The sequence below is a fragment of the Electrona antarctica genome (genome assembly GCF_951216825.1).
Source record: "Electrona antarctica genome assembly, chromosome: 5".
In the NCBI taxonomy this organism is placed as follows: Eukaryota; Metazoa; Chordata; class Actinopteri; order Myctophiformes; family Myctophidae; genus Electrona; species Electrona antarctica.
The window spans coordinates 50,732,178-50,755,835 of NC_136810.1; the positions used below are offsets into that span (position 1 = coordinate 50,732,178).

At 41.3% G+C, this 23,658-nt stretch overlaps 1 protein-coding gene across 2 annotated transcripts in view; it reads right to left on the minus strand.

Moving 5' to 3' along the window:
- Window positions 1-23,658, minus strand: part of necab2 (N-terminal EF-hand calcium binding protein 2) — a 191,936-nt gene that overhangs the window by 27,620 nt on the left and 140,658 nt on the right. The gene's annotated exons all lie outside the window — the stretch shown is intronic.

The window sequence follows — 23,658 nt, forward strand, 5'->3', positions numbered from 1 at the left end:
CCTCTCTCTCTCTCTCTCTCTCTCTCTCTCTCTCTCTCTCTCTCTCTCAATTCAAAGGAGCTTTATTGGCTATAAAAAGGTTATGCCTTTTCTGTCAGAGATAGTTATACAATATACATCCATATAGGAAGACGTTAGCTTTATACTTTTGATAAACAGTGTGCACACAATCGTTTGTATTCCTTAAGGTGCTTGTATTCCATTTGACATCCTTCTCCTGTCACAGCAGCTCACAAATCTCGCTGCTGTGTTTGCACATTGTTGTACTTCCACCCAACAGATATGGGAGTTTTTTGTCATTAGTCATGTTTTCAAACTCTCCTTGGGTGATTGTAATCCGTGGAAAGTATATGTCTCTGAAGTCTTGGTACAGTGGACAGACAGTATATGTCTCTGATGTCTTGGTACAGTGGACAGAAAGTACATGTCTCTGATGTCTTGGTACAGTGGACAGACAGTATATGTCTCTGATGTCTTGGTACAGTGGACAGAAAGTATATGTCTCTGATGTCTTGGTACAGTGGACAGACAGTATATGTCTCTGATGTCTTGGTACAGTGGACAGACAGTATGTCTCTGATGTCTTGTTACAGTGGACAGAAAGTATATGTCTCTGATGTCTTGGTACAGTGGACAGAAAGTATATGTCTCTGATGTCTTGGTACAGTGGACAGACAGTATATGTCTCTGATGTCTTGGTACAGTGGACAGAAAGTATATGTCTCTGATGTCTTGGTACAGTGGACAGACAGTATATGTCTCTGATGTCTTGGTACAGTGGACAGACAGTATATGTCTCTGATGTCTTGGTACAGTGGACAGAAAGTATATGTCTCTGATGTCTTGGTACAGTGGACAGACAGTATATGTCTCTGATGTCTTGGTACAGTGGGCAGACGGTTAGGAAGTGTAGCTCAGTCTCTACCTCCTTTTGTGTGCAAGTTCAATATCTCCATCATCTTCCTTTGTCTCCCGTCCCTAACTGGTCCATCCCGCGGCATCAACCCCCTCCCGTCTCACTATCACATGCAATCCCTCAGGCCTCTTCTAGAGACTTACAACAATGCCCCTTAATGCTCCCTTTCAACCTCTCTATCTCTCCTCCCGACACCTGACACCTCTTGGCTCCAGTGACGGCAAGATTTTGAATTAGTTTTAGTCATATAGTCCATTGAATAATACAATGCCATGTCGTTTTTAGTCATATTTTTAGTCTTCTGAAATGTTTTAGTGTTAGTCTAGTTTCAGTTGACTAAATATCGTAAGATTTTTAGTTGCAAAAAATACTTCTTTCCCCGAACAACTGAACGAACTGATAAGAACCAGAGCGAAACAGATATAAATAGATGTTGTCTATGCCACTGCATTGTCTGAATGAAGCCAAGTAACAATAAAGTAACAATAAAGTACAACCCTGAACCTTGACTATAGATCTATAGATTTTGTTGATTAAAATGTTTTTTGGCGGACCTTGATGGTGTGGTAATTGCCGATTTTTGTTTGCATGCTGAAAATAGCCGATCTACAAGCTCACAGTCACAACGCGTCGCAGCTTATTTAGTCTTAGTCTTCATAGCTTAGTTTTTATGTAGTGTGGGAAAAAAAGGTAGTCGACGCACATTTTCCGTCATAGTTTTTAGTCAACAAAATCAACACTGACTACAATTCCCCTTCTCCCTTTCAATCTCTCTCTCCTCCTTTTCAGACCTCAACCCATTCTGGATGGGAACCCCTATTGGTGTTTTAACTAAGCATTATGTTATACTTTAGCTATTGAAAAATAGCAGATCTACAAGCTCATAGCGCGCCACCGAGTGGCGCGCTACGAGCTTGTAGGTCTGCTATTTTTGAAAAAACTTAAAAATGCGGCACAACTCTTTGAATATATTATATTCTTTCAGAAGACTTCTTAGCACCTCTTAGCTCCAGTGACCTGCTTTTTTCCTTGAACCAGCCCGCCTCACCTCACCCATCTCCCTGCATTAGTTCCACTCTGTCTCCACATTAATTGGGGCACATTGTCGAATGTCCTGTCTCCTCCAACTCTGCGGCTTTCCTCCTCTCTCCATCTCAATTTCTCTCACGCACGCACACATGCACAGATGCACGCACACACATGCACGCACGCACACACGCATATGTAGTACTCCCTCCGGTACTCCCTCTGAAGAATCACACACATAACGCTGTGTGTGTGTGTGTGTGTGTGGGGGGGGGTTCTTCAGAAAACGAGAAGGCATATTCCGAAGAGATAAGACAGGAGAGCTCATTAATTCAGGGTGTTATCTCTCTCTGGTATCATTCCCTATAGGGGTGCAGTGCTATACAGTGATAGGTGGGTTGGTGTAACAGAGTGGCGGCTACAGTATAGTATGCTGACCTGCTGAGATGTGAAACTGTTCTCACCGTATATTTATATTCATGTTTAATGTACTCTCATGCTAAACTGAAGAGGCGACATCATCTTTAACAAAAGAAAGAAAGGCAAGAGCCTGCATGCCTTGTCGGCTAAACATGTTGTCTCTCGGTATCTCAGCTATCCATTGATAGGCGACGTGCCGTATACCTCCAGATGTTTTATACCTATCTATCAGAGTTGCTGCCACTCAGTCTGCACGGTGCTATATTCTCACGGTCTTCTCCATCTGTCTTTGCATATAATATTGTCATTCCACCGTGCATTCTTTCCACCTCGTATAGCTCTCCTTATTATGCAAAACAGCATGAGATATACTGTATGTCAGCTATACTGTGGCTGCAGGGAGAATATATATCCTCGCCCCCATATATATATATATATATATATATATATATATATATTAGAGATGTCCCGATCACGTTTTTTTTGCTCCCGATACGATTCCGATCATTTGAATTTGAGACATACCGATACTTCCCGATCCGATCTTTATATTTTTATATAACACTTGAATGCCATATCACAATATCAAATATCCTAATGTATGTCACTCTAGTGTAGTCTGTTGTGTTGCCTTTCAATTATTGAAAGGCAAAATGTGACTATACTTTTATTAGAATGACTGTCATTGTGTTTTCTTCTATGAAAGGAATCATAGCAAAATAATAATGTATTGGTTAATTAGAGTGAATACAGTTATACAGCTTAGAACTGAAGTCAAGTTAAAACTCTTAAAGAGTATCTCTCTCATTCAGAGAGAGTACTACAGACACCTATGCTATCATGCATAGCAGGGGTCGCATTTCCTTTGTTTTCATCATAGGTGAAAACAAATGATGAAACACGCCTCTGAGTGTGACTAGTCTTTGTTTGATGATCTCGACTGGGACCAGAAGGAAAACAACAAGGGGGCACGTGCCCCCCTGGTGGACAAAACAAATATATATATATGTATATATTGTTTTGTCAATTGTAACTTCATACTCATTTATATTATTAATTTCATTCATTTGCATTGAACAGTTTTGCAACATTAAATGATTGACATGACTCACATGCTGATTGGCTATAGTATGCTCCAAAATGAGTAAATAAATCATATAGTGTCTAGAACAATAAGTACTTGTCTTGCATATTTAGTTGTTTATATTCTATAACTTAACCATTGAGTTCTCACAGATGTGTACCCAGATATTGTAGGCTATTATTATCTGGCATCATGTTATACTTTAAGCTTTATGTTATACTTTAGCTATTGAAAAATAGCAGATCTACAAGCTCATAGCGCGCCACCGAGTGGCGCGCTACGAGCTTGTAGGTCTGCTATTTTTGAAAAAACGTAAAAATGCGGAACAACTTTTTTTTGGACATGTGAGGCCATCTGATAATCTGGCTATCTTGTGTAACACACACGTAAATTTTTTTGAAGTTTTTTGAAAAATCTTGAAAGTGTGTACTGATTTAGAAGGCTTTTTAAAAAATCGGCCTCAGGTCTAATTAATGGCTTAACGGTGTGTAAAAAAGTTAAAATATGGAGATTCGAGGTTTGTGTCCGACACATGCAGACACAGACGGTATGTGTGCACTAACTGGCAGAGCCACCAGGCACCCCCAAGAGTCCAGCACGCACACGCGTGCACGCACACGCACACGCACACACACACACACACACACACGCACACGCACACACACACACGCACACGCACACAGCCCCATGAGTCCTATTAGCGTCCATCCTTTTCACTCTGTCCTCCCTCTTTACATCTATCTCCTCCTGCCCATCTCTTTCTCTTGTTCCCCGTCTCTTACAAACTTCTACTTCCTTTCTCTCGCCTCTGTTATATTTATCCCTCTCTCTCTCTCGCTCTGCCTTATTCCATCTTATTCACTCTCTCTGGATCTATATATCTATCTTACTGCCCCCCCCCCCCCCCCCCCCCTCCGTCTCTGTTGTCCACGGTACAGTGGTTCTATTGACAGCGCCGTGATTGAGCTTCACCGAGAACTGTACGTGTGAATTAATGCCTTGTGGTCGTCCAACAGGCTATTAAACTCACCGGGACAGACTGAACCAAAACAGAACTGCTGACGCCGTGCTGCGTGCGTGCGTGCGTGCGTGCGTGCGTGCGTGCGCACGTGCGTTTTAAGGCCTTGATCCTGACATAATTTGATCTACTGACTAACTATGAAATAGAAAATGTTTTGTCTTGTTGCCATGACCTTTTGTTTTATTTAGTATTTATTGTGTTAACTTATGAGAATTGATATTTTATATTTTGTTAATTCATTATTTCTCTAATAATAATATTAAAGGACACCCTGTTGGAGCACGTATGTACTGTACGTACACTCTGCCAGGTCAAACAGTGTGTTGGATACAAGTAGTGTAGTCAATTTGTGACTTGTTGGGGTTATAAGTCTAAGCGACACAATAGCCACGAAATGTACACTGAAACAGATGCGAGTTGACATACTGTCACCACTTTTTGTTACGCTACAATGCAACCGTGTTGTGTGGCAAACGGATAGACAGAGAGACAGAGTCAACAGAGTGCAGTGTGGGCTCTGGCTGATAAATGGAAGGAAGTAGGGTGGAGGATTATTGCATTTCCAGAGAAAATCTCCTCCCCACACCAATAACACAAACAGACAACGGGGACCGTCCGCGGCATCGGGGGACCAGGTGTCACCGATTGTATACTGCACATCATTATACCAAACACCGGAAAGCTCTATGATTGTTATATAAACCTGTCATGTGGTTAATTTGACTGCCTCACCCTTAAATGGATCAGTTATACGTAATTAAACTGGATAACTTCCCCAATTTCATACCAGGGTCAGTCAGTCAGTCAGTCAGTCAGTCAGTCAGTCAGTCAGCGGTGATTTCGCCGACTAAAACTATGACGAAAAATGTTCGCCGACTACCTTTTTTCCCCGGACAAAACCTAAATAAAAACCAAGCTATGATGACTAAGACTAAGAAATATTGACAATTTCGTCAAATAAAAACTACACTCAAAATGTTAAGGTTAGCTGCCATACTACTATTTGGCCAGGAGATGGGGCCGTTGCCCAGTGCCAGCCGTATTTGGAATAGGTGGCCAAATAGCTCGCGGATGTTGACATCGGCTTGAACCGGAAGTGCAAGTCGGCCAGGTCACAGTAGTCTATCTAGGCCTTTCTATACTAGCGATCCATTTTATTATCATAACTAAGTCAATCTAAGGTGTAATCAATCGCCAAATATCGCATTCTTTGCAGATTATGAGCCATAATGCATACGGCTTGTGCGCGTGCACGGGCGTGCACACAGGACTTTTGGCTGTTTTCACGTGAAAGTTGCTCGGCGTGATGCTAATCAAACGGGGATTAATGCGGATTAATGCATTAATGCGGTAATTCTGTCTTAATGTCTGTGTCACTTAAGCTTAAGGAGAGACTAGTGGAGAAGAGATCCAGTAACTAAAATACAAGTCATTTTATGTTTGGTTGCATGCTGGAAATAGCGGATCTACAAACTCACAACACGTCGCAGTGTGACACCATCAAGCCAAGGCCTTGCAAAAATACATTACAGTCGACTAAAATCTTAAATAAAACTAGAAAAATCAGTGAACTAAAATGTGACTAAAACCAAATGAAAGTTTATTCAAAAGACTTTGACTATAAAAACATAATTTTCTGTCAAAATCTGTCAATCTGTCCTAGGGCATTCACCAATAGTGATTTTTGGTGTTCGACTCAAGCCGAATAGTCAATTATTCGCCAGTGGAATATATATATATTTTCTCAATCCAATACAATCATGAAAACACTGTGTTGGAAGCCTTGAAAGCAAACCAGCGAGTAAAGGAGGAGAAGTAAATTGGACTAAACCCACAGCAGCTGTGAAGAAACAGAGTTACAATTCCACATTGCCTCATGGATGGCCGCGTTGTGAGTTTGTAGATCTGCTATTTTCAATGTGCAACACCCTTCTACGACACAGCATAGCATAACATGTGACCTTGTTGTTGGTGAGTGTTGCCACGACAACGGATAGCAGCGTGATGCAACAGCAGTGATGTCACACCAAGTATAAGGCCTAACACCGGAGATTGAGAATTAGTTTAATAGTTTAATTAATTAATTAGTTTAATTTAACTAGTTTAATAGTTAATTAATTCCCCACCCACCCCTTTTCCCCCTCACTGTATATGTTGCTTTTCCCCTTTTAGTTTTTACCTCTTCTATGATGATTTCCTGTTTTGACTATATAGTGTATATTCGTACGTCTCTAATTGTTTTGATGAATTGAAAATGGTGGGCCCTATTGTAAACAAGTGTAATGCTTTATAGTGTCGTCCACTCACAGTTAACACTCCCATCGCCCAGGACGAAGTTCTTTGTCCTTTCTATTAGTAACGCCCGACGCCCAGGACGAAGTATTGTCCAAAAGACGAAGTTTATTGATATGAGAACGGATCGCATGGCTGTATAGCCCAAGAGCGCCTGTTGGGCAATCCTCGGTGACGCGCAAGAGTGAGACGTCATCGAAAAACTTGCTCCCCTGTTTAGCTGATGAAAACGAAAATCTTAGAACGTTCATAACTCGCGATCTAAATCATCCCGTCTAATTATGAAAAAATAACCCCGTGCAATTAAAGTGTTAACAGTTGTATTGAGTTGTACTTGAAATGTACTGTAATTCTGCAAACTGTTAATAAATCAATCAATCAATCAATCAATCAATCAAAGTTAATTCCAGACACATAGCATCAACAGCTTGTAGCATCAAGCAATAAGAAGTTCTCAATCCCAGGGCTCAAGGTTTATACAACCCCGACCTCCAGAGATAATCTACATATAGATAGACTAGCATAGCTTCCTTCTACCTCCAATACCACGTGACTAGGCTCCTAGAGAGAGAGCCTTGGTTACAGTGAGAGCCACACGGCTTGGTTGAAAAGAAATGTAGCAATCTTATTCATTCAGTTAATTTAACTTGGAATAACTCAGAAATCTTTGTTCAAACCTATCCTATAATAATATGTTCAACAACAACCACAGTTATGTCCATCCTCCGGTCTTTACAAGTTTTTAAAGTTTTACAAGGTCTTTACTTTACAAGGTTATGATTCGCTCTGGTCCATAGCATTAGAAGGAGCGTCTCCTTCTAAGGCTATGGACCAGAGCTAGGTTATATGCTCTTAAAGAGCAGGCCATGAAAAACAAGATCAACTTCACTCCATTGCAACCTAGCAGTTTGTGTTTAATAATGCCGCATGCTTGCTTGCACCTTTGTTGGATAAATAGTCCTTCAGGCTGATTAACCACCTCCGCTGTCGCGTCGGTGGTTAATCAGCCTGTCGGTGATGTATCATAAACAATGACCACTCAGCCATACATTATCCCTTACATAGCACTCCATAGTATATACTTATAGTTTCATTGTACAGATATTCTACTGTTAGACGGATGTTAGGTCCTTAGCTTGCTTATGATCATTGATGACTATTTCTATGTATTTGATGTATTACCATGTGTTGTTCTTGCTTAACCCATTTTGACCTGAGATCAGATTCTAAAAATGTCTTCTACATTCTGACAGTTTTCTGAAAAAGCTATGTTTCTATGTCAGTCGTTCTTCGATTTTTCAAAAATAGCAGACCTACAAGCTCGTAGCGCGCCAACTGCTTTTTCCTAAGAAAATCTTTCTGTCATGACTGCTGCCATTTCAGCACCCCACCTACAGTATATTGAGTGGCAGTGATGGCAAAAATCATGTACAGCAGTGCGTGACGACAGCCTATATGATATGACAATAATCACTTGGAGAACTACCAAAACCAGAGCTCATACAATAGCTGCATGTCTGTTGTAGGAAAAAAAATCTAAAATTTACATTTAAAAAAAAATAATATTAGACTAATCGACCTTTGATGTACAGTGTCGAATACTGTTTTGATAGTCAAATATTCGACTATTCTGTGAATGCCCTAGTCTGTCCTCTTCTGATCTCACCATTTCTCTGATCAACAATCTTATTATAAAGTCATCTGCACTGCAGTCTGCAGAGAAGCCTGGCAATACAGAATTATTGCATTTGCACTGCTGTCCAAAGTCCATATGCTTTACTGCACGCAATGGAAATTATGCATGAGACATCCATGTCTGATCATAAACGGTGCATTTATGGTAAATGGTGCATTTATATAGCGCTTTTATCCAAAGCGATTTAACATAGATTGGGCATCAGGCTACATTCACCCACTCACACACCGATGGCGGAGGAAACCATGCAAGGAACCCACCTCCACATCGGGAGAAATTAGGGGTTCAGCGTCTTGCTCAAGAACACTTCGACACCAACTCTGGGGGAGCCCGGGATTGAACGTTTTCCCATCCGACCGCTCTACCGACCACTCTACCCCTGAGCCACTGCCGGCCCTAACGAAATACACCATCATGTATCATTTGTTATGATTCTTGATGTTGATTGTCTTCCCGAGATGACTTATGGGGTTAATAGTGCCCACAGGACTAAACGGGATCAGGTTAAGCTCACAAATGAGGATATCTTGTCATATTATGAGGAAACTGATATCTTCCTCAGTGATGTATATCCACCCAAAGGTGCAATTGTGTGCTCTGATCTGTGCTCCACATATTGTGTGAGTTGTAAACAAGTGTAATGCTTTATGGCGCCGTCCACTCACAGTTAACAGTTGTATTGAGTTGTACTTGAAATGTACTGTAATTCTGCAAACTGTTAATAAATCAATCAATCAAAGTTAATTCCAGACACATATCATCAACAGCTTGTAGCATCAAGCAATAAGAAGTTCTCAATCCCAGGGCTCAAGGTTTATACAACCCCGACCTCCAGAGATAATCTACATATAGATAGACTAGCATAGCTTCCTTCTACCTCCAATACCACCTGACTATAGGCTCTTAGAGAGAGAGCCTTGGTTACAGTGAGAGCCACACGGCTTGGTTGAAAAGAAATGTAGCAATCTTATTCATTCAGGTAATTTAACTTGGAATAACTCAGACATCTCTGTTCAAGCCTATCCTATAATAATATGTTCAACAACAACCACAGTTATGTCCATCCTCCGGTCTTTACAAGTTTTTAAAGTTTTACAAGGTCTTTACTTTACAAGGTTATGATTCGCTCTGGTCCATAGCATTAGAAGGAGCGTCTCCTTCTAAGGCTATGGACCAGAGCTAGGTTATATGCTCTTAAAGAGCAGGCCATGAAAAACAAGATCAACTTCACTCCATTGCAACCTAGCAGTTTGTGTTTAATAATTCCGCATGCTTGCACCTTTGTCGGATAAATAGTCCTTCAGGCTGATTAACCACCTCCGCTGTCAAATATTCGACTATTCTGTGAATAGTCTGTCCTCTTCTGATCTCACCTCAACTAGCCTGGCATGGCTTCTCTTGTCTTTTATGTCATGTAATCTTCATTATGCATGTCTGATACAGCATTGCTTTTGCAATTCTCACCAAAATGAATAAAAAAAAGGAAGACAATTTGTTCAGTGTTTCCTAAACATGTTAAGTAACATTTCTCTGATCAACAATCTTATTATAAAGTCATCTGCACTGCAGTCTGCAGAGAAGCCTGGCAAATTGGCAATACAGAATTATTGCATATGCTTTACTGCACACAATGGAAATGATGTATGAGACATCCATGTCTGATTATAAACGGTGCATTTATGGTAAATGGTGCATTTATATAGCGCTTTTATCCAAAGCGATTTAACATAGATTGGGCATCAGGCTACATTCACCCACTCGCACACCGATGGCGGAGGGAAACCATGCAAGGAACCCACCTCCACATCGGGAGAAATTAGGGGTTCAGTGTCTTGCTCAAGAACACTTCGACACCAACTCTGGGGGAGCCCGGGATTGAACGTTTCCCATCCGACCGTTCTACCGACCACTCTACCCCTGAGCCACTGCCGCCCCCTAACGAAATACACCATCATGTATCATTTGTTATGATTCTTGATGTTGATTGTCTTCCCGAGATGACTTATGGGGTTAATAGTGCCCACAGGACTAAACAGGATCAGGTTAAGCTCACAAATGAGGATATCTTGTCATATTATGAGGAAACTGATATCTTCCTCAGTGATGTATATCCACCCAAAGGTGCAATTGTGTGCTCTGATCTGTGCTCCACATATGGGAGCTGTGTATGAGACCAGTAGATACATCCTAATACTTTACTTCATCTGATAAGGCACACACCATCAAACGAGGTTACTTGGAATAGGCCCAGACAGGGGCCTTATTTATGGGTCCAATGCCGACCCTGACTTTGTAGTGTCCTAGTCCACTGATTACTGATGTTTTGTAAAAAAAATAAAAAAAATAAAAAGATAAATGCAAAAATCAATAGTAATTAATTTAACGTTTTGATGGGTTTTTCAAAAATAGAAACTTTTATATAATTGATCTACAAGGTCACAGCGCATTGTGTTGTGACACGTTGTGAGCTTTTTTGTGAAAACGTTTAGAAATTTGTCAGCTATGACATGCCCAAAATAGCACCAGGTGGTTCAATATTGGAACACATCGGCCAGATAATTGCCGTGTCAGATACTGTCATAAAAGTCAAATTGCTCTATCACTAGTATGCATTTCATTATGTTTGCAAACACTAACAAGTTATAAGTGTGGACTCTATGACTTCAAAACTGCTTTCGTTTACTTTTGGAAGGAGGTGAAAAGAGGCAAAGATACGGCTAGCATGATCTGGGGAGTTAATACAGCGTTTGTAGAGATAACATTTAAAAAATCAGCCCCTGCGAAATGGGTAATATTGCCAACGGTGATACACTGAGAAAGGCAACCAATTAAGTCTATAGAGCAATAACACTGCTATCGGATAATAACCCATTTTGACATGAGATCAGATTCTAAAAATGTCTTCTACATCCTGACAGTTTTCTGAAAAAGCTATGTTTCTATGTCAGTCGCTCTTCGATTTTTCAAAAATAGCAGACCTACAAGCTCGTAGCGCGCCACTCGGTGGCGCGCTATGAGCTTGTAGATCTGCTATTTTTCAATAGCTAAAGCATAACATAATGCCAACACCAAAAGGGGTTCCCGCCCAAAATGGGATAAAGCAAGTGATTCAGATCAAATCACTGCAGTGATTCAGATCAAATCACTGCAGTGATTCAGATCAAATCACTGGAGTGATTCAGATCAAATCACTGCAGTGATTCAGATCAAATCACTGCAGTGATTCAGATCAAATCACTGCAGTGATTCAGATCAAATCACTGCAGTGCGTCTCAAGTTTGCAGGTCCAAAGTTTGGAGTGCTTCCAGACTGTACAGTATGGTGTCTATTACCCCCGTGCTTGTCATCAACAGTGGTAGAAAGTACATACTGTAAGTACAGTACTTAAGTACAAGTTTGAGGTACTTGTACTTAAGTATAGTTTCAATTTCCAATACTTTTACTGCAGTACAGTAGATATCTCAGATCCAAATATTGTACTTAATTTACTCCACGACATTTATTTGGAAATTTGAGTTACTACAGTTACTTTGTAGATTTGGATTATTATTACAAAACAACTACTTCAGCCCTACAGTAGTATATACTGTACATTTCGAGCCATTTGAAAATAGCCGATCTACAAGCTCACAATGCGTCGCAGATCTGCTATTTTCAAAAGATTTGTATACATTTAAAAACTTGAAATGGGAAATTCTGCAAAATGAGTACTCTCAAACTTTTTTACTAGGTACATTTTGATACAAATACTTTTGTACTTTTACTCAAGTAAATGTTGAATTCTGCATTGCAGTATAGATACTTTTACTTACTTTTAGAATGTGATAATCTGTTCCACCACTGGTCATCGAGGACAATAACGCTGGCCGGGTTGGGATTCTGGACGTCAATTGGCTTTATTGATACCTCTAAGGCTTTTTCACTGAGTTAATCACCTAAAGATTTTAAAGGAGCATTCAGTGATTTGGGTGATTTGGAAAACCACCCAGTCCGCCCCGGTAACAAAATGTGCACATGCACACGCTCTACAGTGGGGGGAAGTGCAACAGCATGTGCACCAATGCCCGCCCCCACACATGATTGGAGGAAGGCCCCTCTCATCCTGATTGGATGAAGGCTTTGCCACCCGCCACCAAAACTGAAACTAGGGTTTTTTGACCCCAGGGGCTCACTGGGGACAGGGAGGAACTCCTTATATGGTCAGCACACTCTATAGTAGGGAGGATTATCCAAAAACAATAAAAAAATAAGTGATATTTGAATGAAGCGAAATCACTGAATATACCTTTAAAGAGGCATGCCTGACAGCATGGGAAGAATTCTGGCACACTGGTACGACAACCAGAGTATGCAGGTCAAATGAGATTCAGCTCCCTTTGGCATTGGTAATAATGGAGTACATCAGGGGGGAATAAGCCCTCTTTAATGAGCACATGAATGATTTATCTGACCAACTATATGAGGCTACAAAAATGGTTTATGACTGGCAACACCCTAATAAGCCATCTTAGGTATGCCGACGATGATCTGTAAAGTAATGGGCTTCAACTACAACTATACTGAACTATATTTGCTGTTATCATGGGGTCAAACATAATGGGGGAATACACAGCTAAAAGTAAAAAGAGTGTTGTTGTGAATTATGCAGAACAAAAGGGAATATAAGGAACTCAACTTTACAGATTTGTATCTGTCAGGGCAAGTGCCAATTAATTACAGATCTAATGTCCGATGGTTATGACATGTATTATAGGCAACAATATAGACACTTATCTTGACCCTCCCCCAGGGCGGCGCCATTGTGCTTGTCTCGCGTTAGCGACAGCAGTGAGCTCACGTCGTCGATACACACTATTTGTGAGTCTATTAGTCATGGCAGGCACACCTTGTGCAGTGCATGGCTGTGGTTACACACAGAGATGTCTGAATGAGTGGTTGGACAAAGAGTGTGTCCATCAACAAAATGGCAAGGTCTCTGTCCATCAACATGGCAACAAGCACTGACAGAAAATCTTTAACCTGAACAGTGGGTGGGATATGAGCTACCTCGCCAGAAAACGAGTCTGTGACACACTGGCTAAAGGACGTTCAGCTCGCTGCCTATGCTTTCTATGTCAGTCTCTGATCACAACTTTGATCTAAAATTCGTTCTTGTTCATGGCCCATTGAATTACAATAATACTTAAAAATATTACGCTACTATACATTGATGAATATATTTACATTCAGTGCCTTGTTTTATCTCCTGTGAACCAAAGCGTTGACATTTTGATCTGGAAGCAGAAATGGATTGCCATGCACCATTCTCAATGTAATTTCAATACAGTGCTTAAATACACAATACACATGTCTATGATAAAATAAGGAGGGGAACGGTTGGGGGCTTTCAAAACTTTGTATATCGTATACGTATATCGCTACTGAGGCAATGGTTTAAAGCAATATTTCTTGTTTAGGGAGGGAGGGAGAGTGAGCCTGTTTCACCCACGCAAAAACACCTGGCCAATGCTGAAACCTGTCTTAGAAAAGATCACAAGGACTCACTTGGCCCTTTTAGTATCTTGAAAAACCCAGCAGCAGGATCAAACAACTGCCTTCCTCTACTGAAAACCTATACACGCTGATGGATGTCAGGCTCAGCGCAATAACCACAGCAAGCTGATAACTGCTTATCTGTATATTTTATATGCTTGTGAATTTTTATACTAATAATATCGGCTCTCACAAAACTGAGGAAGGCCCATCTGGCCGAAACGTGTCTGTGAGATGCATATTTAGAACAGAAAATGTCTTTATTAGAGTATTTGAGTAATTTCATTGTGTGTACTATATTGAAGGACGTTTCTTGATTACACATTTTGTGCAGCTTAGAGTCTAACTGAGTTAAGCAATTAAGAATTCAGCCTATTGGAGTAGAAGCCAGCAAGCCAGTTAATTCAGTGTGCATTATCAGCCGCTGTGTCTAGCAGGTTTGTAGTTAGTCCAGAGCTGGAAGCCTGAGAGCAGCTACAGTTTTTTGATCCACTTTGGAAAATACTAACCCACGTTGGAAATATTAAGCCACTTCAGAAACCATACTAGACCATTTCAGAATAGTTTTTGAACACCTTTTTTGTATCACATGTTGTTGTTGTTCTGTACACCTTTTTGTCAAGTAAAAAGTTAAACTCTACAAGCAATGTGGACGTGGATTATTTTTTTGGAGTCAAGCTTACTGCTTCACGGGCTTTGGAACTCACAGTGTCCGTCAGAGGTAATACGCCGTGTGAAAAGGATATTTATTGTGTGCTGGCTATTCCTTTGTTTCCATGTACATTTGAGCCTTGCACCTATAATAATGACAAATGAATTGCATTTCTAATGCACTTTTCCAAGTGCTCAAAGCGCTTTACAATGGTTCATTCATTCATACATTGGGAGGTGAAGCGGCAAACAGTCGACGCCAGCGTCCTCACTTCAATGTAGGCAATGTAGGGTTCAGCGTCTTGCCCAAGGACACTTTGACATGTGGACAGGAGGAGCTGGGATTCAAACCGCCTACCCAGGGATCATTGGACGACCTGCTCTACCTCCTGAGCCACAGCCGCCCATAAGAATAGAATACTCTTCTAATTTGGAGCGTTGGCTTCTGCAGTCTCTCTTCCTCTATGTATATTTTATTTTTATTTATATTTAACACCATGCTTTGTATCGCCTTCTTGCCATTTCCCGTATCGTCTGCATCCATAAGTACGCCCTCCTGCTGTCTAATCGGTTTCCAATCACACCATGGTCAGATTGAAATAGTTGCCTCGCTGATGCACAATCATATCACTGTACAAAAGCCTCCATCACATGTAAATGCTAATGTGGCTCCCGAATTGCAGTCTGAAGAGAAATATTCACCGTCCTATACATATACAATCCTTACAGCTACAGTACGTATGTAGCTGCTGTAGGTGCTCAAACAAAACACATCAACTGTGCCCTTCACACAGAGACGGTGGGAGAATCATTGCTTTTGGATGAGCCTGAAATTGGGTGCAGGCTCAGATTTAATCAAGCTCAGATCATTGCGCTGTGCAGAGAACAAAAGGTCATGTATGATAGACTGATGGAGTGGCGGGAAGGAGGGAGGAAGGAAATCTCATGAGGCTGAAGAAGGACTTTAAATTGAGGCATCCGGGTTGCGATGCTATGGTGGGAGGTTGCCGAGGTGTATAGGGTTCAAGAGAAGCTGCTTGTAAGATGACGCCCATGAGACGAAAAGTGAGTAGGGGTCATCCTGCAATCTGAATGAGATTACGATGATGGTGCTAGAGGAAAGGTCATGGAGTTAGTCAATTCATCCTCCAGGCCATGGGGTCACCAACATCAGTAGGGGTCATCCTCCGGGAAGCATGCAGGTGTGCAGTAAAGTCCATCGCAATTAAGCCAAGCCAAGTCGTTTTCATGGTCCTTAGAGCAGTGGTTCCCAAAGTGGGGTCCAGGGACCCCCAGGGGAGTTAAATTAACATTGATTTTACAATATAAATTGAGGGTCCCAGAGATGGAAATGCCATTAAATGGGGGTCCGTAGCCTATTGCATGTCGTCCGTATAGCCTATTGCATGTCAAACTGGGGGTCCTTGACACTGCTAGAGCTGTAAGCATCTTCTCTTATGGGGGTCCGTGGGCTAATTAGTGTCAATCTGGGGGTCCTTAACATGAAAAAGTTTGGGAACCACTGCCTTAGGCCTCACTCAGACCTTTACTGCATTGCTGTATGCTTGTTGGATGAATGTTGTGTAGTGTCATGGCCGCCCCAATGCATTTCCAATGGAAGTCACATGGTTTGTAGTCCACATTTTGGACTACAAGCTGTTGTATGGCTTTCGGCTGTGTTTCGACTGCGCCCCTCCCCCTCATACAACACAAATGTTGTGTCAAACCATGTGACTCCCATTGGAAATGCATTGGGGCGGCCATGACACTACACAACATTCATCCAACAAGCATACAGCAATGCAGTAAAGGTCTGAGTGAGGCCCTAGAGAACCCCACTGCTAGCAGGTCTAAAAGGAAAGGCGGTGAGAGAAAAGCGCTAATCAATGAGATGAGAGTCCTTCTATCCTAAGATATTTACCTTTGGCAGATCGTTCTTGTTTTTGTCCGTTTACTCTCGAATAAATGACTACATGAATAAGTGATCACTCTATAGGTATAGCAGCTTGTGGTGACTCAGTAGTCTGCATGTAGTGAGTCTATGTACTGTATGTGCAGGGAAAGCCACCGCAGAGGTGGCTATCTATTCTGAATTAAATTGTAATTACGGTGGGATTGCTAGACGACTCCCCTGAGGGGTAGGAGGACAGCCATCCAGCAAGTGTACCAAAGTGGCAACATCTCTGATGGCTAAATTTGCTAGCTATGAACAGATGGAGAGCCGAGAGGCTCGAAACGTCATACCCATGGCCATGGTGTAGTAAAAAGGAACCATTCAATAAACCTTTTTAAGTTTTGGAGCATCATCCACTGACATCCAGTGTGCGGACCTTATCTTTTTTTACTGGTCGGAATAATGTGTTCCTTCCACGTGCTACGTCCGGCCGGGGAAACTCCCCCCTGTCAGGTGAAAAGAAGCGGCTTGGACTCTTGCATAGAAGGAAGCATGAGGTCAGTCCGCTGCCCCCCCCCCAGGTTGGCAGAGGAAGTGTAGCATCCAGGATTACATTAGATAATTGACACTGGGTGAAAAAATGGGTTGCAAAATCGTGGGATAAAATGTTTTGATTATAAAAAAAATATATAAAGCTAAGAACAGTGCTATCATTATTACAGACGGTAATGCATGAAGCCAGAAGCCTCGGTCTACAGAGCAATCTTCGTTCCTACTCTCACCTATGGTCAAGAAGTGTGGGTCATCACCGAAAGAATAAAGCTGCGAATACAAGCGGCCGAAATGAGTTTTCTTTGACGGGTGGCTGGCATCTCCCTTAGAGGTAGGGTGAGAAGTTCAGTCACACAAGAGAGACTCGGATAGGAGTAGAGCTGCTGCTTCTGCACCTGGAAAGGAGCCAGCTTAGGTACCTGATCCAACACAGGGGAAATCTATTCAGTATTTGATTTTCTTCTTTCTTTGTACTCTCCGTTCTTACTTTACTTTATTTGTTTATTTAGACGAGACAATGCATATTAATGGACATTACATAAATGCAATGTATATACACCGGATTTAGCTAAAATGCTCATTTTCAGCGGCAGTCCCCACATAAACAAAACAAGCAAGCTGGACCTTACATTAGGAAACAAAGTATTTTAAAAAACATACATACACAAGGAGGCTGTGTTTTTGTTTTAGTTGTCACATTACAAACGCTGTGAATTTATATTACAAATTTATATGAATTAGACTCGCTCTATTGATCCACGAGGGAAAATGTATGCATTACTGCAAGATAATACCAGGTGCATTAAAAAGCAAAACAAAAAAGTAGCTTGTATAATTGCTATGTACGAGCAAATTTGAAAATTGATTTGATTTTGTAATGACCTTTCTATGACAATGACAATGTTGTTAGTAATTGTATGGTTTACTCTCTTTTAGTACTAATTGCTTACTTCTTCTAACTTACGAGTAGCGATCATGATAGCCATTACTGGACTACTACTGGAGCACAATTTCTAACTGTTTGTGTCAAAGATATTTTCCTCTGCTATCTATATATAAATGGAGAGACCATATTAAGGCTATTTTCACCTTTTTGAACATCATTACATTTCAATATAACTGTAGTCTAGTAGTGGTACTGTGCCTTAACCCATTTTGGGCGGGAACCCCTTTTGGTGTTAGCATTATGTTATGCTTTAGCTATTGAAAAATAGCAGACCTACAAGCTCGTAGCACGCCACTCGGTGGCGCGCTATGAGCTTGTAGATCTGCTATTTTTGAAAAATCGAAGAACCACTGACAGAAACATAGCTTTTTCAGAAAACTGTCAGGATGTAGAAGACATTTTTAGAATCTGATCTCATGTCAAAATGGGTTAATTCCAGAACTATTTTACATACGGTATATACCGGTAGAATCCCTAAATTGGACTATATGCCTCTCACTTCCAGCATCTATAGAGCCAAAGTCTGACGTAATTTCACATCCTACCCGGTTTGAGTTTTTTTTTTTACCTAATTAATCTGAATTCTCTCTTTTTTTTAAAAAGCGCGTCACATAAGAACTGTGTTCCAAAAATAAACTAATAATCCCGGCGCATATGAAGAATCAACCAGCGAGAGTGACGTCAGGACTTCGGTAGTCTATTGAGATTGGTTATTGATTAATGCTGTCTTAATTTAACAAAATGTACAAAATGAAACCTGTTGCCACGGAAACGGTCGGTGGCGTCACGCCAGGCCACGACGTCACGTCACCCTATAAAGTATGGCTCAGAAGACAGACTGTGTGTCGGAAGTGCCAGTCAGACATTAACTCAGAAGTGCCAGTCAGACATTAACTCAGAAGTGCCAGTCAGACATTAACTCAGAAGTGCCAGTCAGACATTAACTCAGAAGTGCCAGTCAGACATTAACTCAGAAGTGCCAGATCGAAGAGACTAACTAAGTGTGCCAGTCAGTAGAAAGATACCGAAGAAGTGTGCCAGTCAGTCAGTAGAAAGAAGATCAATAATATAATATAATAATATACTTTAAGCAATATAAAAAGAGGTACCCAAATCAATACACTTGGTCTCAAGCACTTGACTCAATCCCACAAGTTTACACCAGCCCTTTGACAGCTGCCTACCAATATAGGAAATCGTCTCTACAAAACCAAATGAGTTAAATGAAGAGTCGGGAGTTTGCAGTGTATCTGTTTACTTTAGGAGGCCACAAATTGCTGCTCTGCAGTAACAACTTCAAGTTAAGTGTGCATTTGTGCATTCCTGGCAAGGAGGGCTGTCTTCCTTTATGTATGTCCGTATCAAATAAATACGTATTGTTATGAGATAGTGTTATGTATCAATTCTGACTATGTCCGCAGGTGCCAGGTACTGCAAGCTGACATTATTATTGGACCGGATTAATTTCCACTATCTCCCTTTGCTCACAGCTAGCACTCTTACATCTTCACTCTAGGGCAAGTGCAGATAAGACAGCATACAATATCAAACACCTCCATGTATTCCATTTTTGTGTCCCTTATAAAACCCCTGCTGATTTTTGAATGGCTCATAAGAACCCAAACCTATAATGTGCCCTTTTCAAATATGAAGGAGTCACAGACTTGAAGATATAGGCTATTTTCACCTCGGTTCGTCCCCTTTGTGCTGCGCCAGGCCGCGCCGGGCGCCCGCTCGTGCAATTCTCGTCTTTGCGTTGACTTTGTATGTAATCTCGCCGCTCTAACCATCCAAGTCTGAACACACCTTTAAGAGTGTAAAAACAGGCCCAGGCGGTGGCGTAACCGTCTGGGCACCCGACTGGTAATCCAGTCGCAGTGTGCCGCGGGTTCGACTCCCGAGCCCGACACGGCCTTTACTGCATGTCTTCCCCCTTCTCTCTCCCGTTTCCTGTCAGCCTACTGTCTGTCCCTTCAAAAAACCAATAAAAGGCGTAAGCCGCAAAAAAATATCTTTAAAAAAAAGTGTAAAAACAGACCTGAGTGTAAAAACAGACCTGCAGGGTTCAGTTTGAGCTCTCAATTAAAGGGCCACTTCAGCCTTTTGCAGCCAAATCTTATTTTAATGATGTTTGGGACACAATAAACACTTTCTGGGGTTTGTATGTGTGTAATATGTGTTTTTAGATAGTCATGACGCCATCTTCATGACCAAAATTTGTCATGAAAATGTGGTTTCACTTCCTTCCTGGACTACAAGTCACACAGCCTCCACAGTCTACATATTTTTCTGGCCATAGGGTGCAAATTTCAAATTTCAAGTTTCAAGTTTCAAATTCTCTACTACAAATACTATTAACATTGAGTGACTGCAGTTTCTTCCAGCGGTGAACTGTCCCTTTAACACTCTGGTTTGACAGTGAATACACAACACGCAACAGTGGCTGATCTCCACAACCCATGAAACTACCAGCTGCATTATTATCTCTAACTAAGATAATAATGATAGGTCTGTCTGGCCTTTATTCTCTTCCTGGTCTTTTTTTTTTATCAATGAATCTCAATTTTACACGCTGCATGGTTCCTCAGAGGTGAGCCATCAAGAAAGAGGGTCTGTATCTGCATTTGTGTGTCCGTCCGGAGCAAATTTCGCAAACCACTTAACTGATTAGCATCCCATTTATTGTGCACACTAGCTGCCACTCGTCCGTCTGTCTGAGTCCCTTTCATCTGTGTGTGGGTTTTACGAATATTTAACCAATGAAGAGTATTAAAAAAAGAGCTTCTGATGAAACCTCCTAACTCCATGGAATCTTCAAACTGTCGGTCAAACCACTTAAGTCTAAACCACTTTTTTCCGTTTGACTTCACATTCTCCACATTCCACATTCACTTTATTCAAGAAATATATCAAAATCCTATCTCTAAACTCTAAAATCCTAACTTTTTAACTAGGGCTTTAAGCAACTAGTCGACTATTCAACTAGTCGACTAGTAAATCCACTAGTCGACCTTGTTGGTACTAGTTGACTAGTTGATAAGAAAAAACCTGTTTTTGTAGGCCTCAAGATCAGCTAGATTATAGTTATAGGCACCAATGTACACAGTTTTTAAATGTACAACTATTATTTAAAAAAAAAAATAGACTAGTAAACTAGGCATCTAGTAAAAACCACTAGAAGTGAAAGCCCTAATATGGAACATAACCTACAGACAGATAGATAGATAGATAGATAGATAGATAGATAGATAGATAGATAGATAGATAGATAGATAGATAGATAGATAGATAGATAGATAGATAGAGACATTACATCTGTAGAAATAGAATGCAGTAAAAAAGACAATAGCTAATAATAAGATAAGTTAGTATAAGTTACTGTGAAGCTGTTCACAAAAAAGACATATTTTTCTACTCCTTCGTTGCTCTTTCTTGCACTCTTTATTCTGTCCCTATGTTTGCTGTGCTTGCTGCGTTTTTTGTTGTTTTGAATGTTATGCTATCTATGCTGCTGCATTGTCTGCAAGGAAGTCAAACAAAAATATGTTTACTCTTATGTACCTGTACACAAGATGTAACAATAAAGTCCAACCTTGAACCACTTGAGCTGGATTTGGGTAAAGTGAAGATAATAATGACACATGCAAGTATCTGACAATGTATCAAGTCACCATACCAACTTTGATGAGGCAGTATTGTGTTGTTCTAAAAAACCCTTTTTTCATTCAGTTCGGTTTATATTTTGGACATATTGGTTGATTGATTGATTGATTGATTGATTGATTGATTGTTAGTTAGTTACTACGAGAGTGAGGTCTATAGCCAACACCAACTCGGGACCCCTGGATCGCTGCCCTCCACACTATCCTATCTAACATCAGGTTTGATGAAAGGCCTTTCTGTGTGAGGTTGCATGTTCTCCTCATGTCCCCTAGGGTAGGTCCTAGGTACCCTCACGAAAAAAACATGCAATAATCCTGGTCTCTATACTGCCTCCCCCTGGTCAGCCGTGGCGCCTGATGGAGGGGAAAGGAACTGGTTGGAATAACGCGTTCCTTCCACAACCACAAGCTATGTCTTACCAGGGAAACTCCCCTGTCAGGTGATAAGAAGCGGCCTGCTCAGTTTGGGGCTCTCTCCAGCTTGGTAGAGGGACGAGTAGCGCCCAGGATTACAGTTTAGACAATTGGCACTGGTTGAAAAATGTGTTTGTGGGATAAAAAAATCAAACCTGTGTGAAGTGAGGGGGGACACAAATACCAATTTGCTTAGACACATGACGTAAATTCTCCATTCATTGTCAATGGCATTTAATGTTTGTGTTAGGACAGAAATCTACACTATAGCTGAATATAGGAGGGGCTAGCGCCCTTCAAAAAAAGAAAAAAAAGAATTGGACCCTGACACTGCCTAAGCAGCGGTACAGTTCCACAGATGTGCAGTGATAGATTTGGTGTCAGTTCTATTTTTCTTAGTGCTGTGCAATACAGTATATTTGACAATATGTCAGTTTACAAATCCATCAAAACTGAAAAATATCCCTCGGTATCCAGTGTGAAGCTGGCGTATTCTCCCTGTATATACTTGCTCAATGTCTATGAATGCCCTCAACAAAAGGCAGTATCTTTTTGCTAAATGGATCGTGTAGACAAGAGGACCTGACCTATGCCACGTTCCTGGGCGGGTCATTCCTCAACCTTATAAATTGCAACATTAACCCAGCGCGTTCCTTATGCATTATGGATGGCAGGCTTTGGCAGCTACTGGCATTTACAAGCACACGTTGAGAAATGCAGTGTGTCGGTGGAATAGTGAATTCGGTTCCTTGGGCTGAGCATGCAGGATTAAGCCTGAGTGTTGTACTTAGTTGTGAGTGGGTGGGTGTTGTGCGCCGTCAAGAGCCAATCTTGTGAGCTAGTGTTGATTTCGACAGCAAATTTTGATGTAGTTTTAGTCATAGTGAAAGAGTGTCACTCGGAAATAGTTCGGGTTTGTAATGGACAGTAATGGTGAGCAGGCGAGGCCACCGGCCAGGCTGACCACAGAAGAGGCAGAGGAATTCCTTTTCGGGTTTTAATAGGTGTGTGTGTGATCTGGGCTTGAGGAAATGAGTGCAGCTAGGCCACTTATATAGCCTCCCACACCTGTGCGTGGCCAGGGAACAACCTGCCATTCAATCAGGCTTGATTGGATTGATTTGGTGTCGGTGCCTCTCCATGACGGCCAAGCTACACCAGGCTTTTCTCGCGCGTTTACCCTAAACGTGCGGCCCGCGCGTGCGTTTTTTAAAATAGGACTGGACCTAAATTAAACGCACGCGCGGGAGAAAACGTGCGAGAAACGTGCGAGAAAAGCCTGGTGTAGCTTGGCAGTGAGCCTTTTGACACAGTCTTTTGAATAAAATTCCATTTGGTTTTATTCATATTTTAGTCATCTAAAATGTTTGGGTGTTAGTCTAGTTTTAGTCGAATTAATCTACAGTTGATTTTGTCGACTAAAAAGTATTTTGGCGGCCTTGATGATGGCGTCGTAATTCCTGATTTTACACTTGGTGTTGCACTCTGGAAATAGCAGATCTACAGGCTCTCAATGCACCGCGATGTGTTTTGAGATTGTAGATCTGCCATT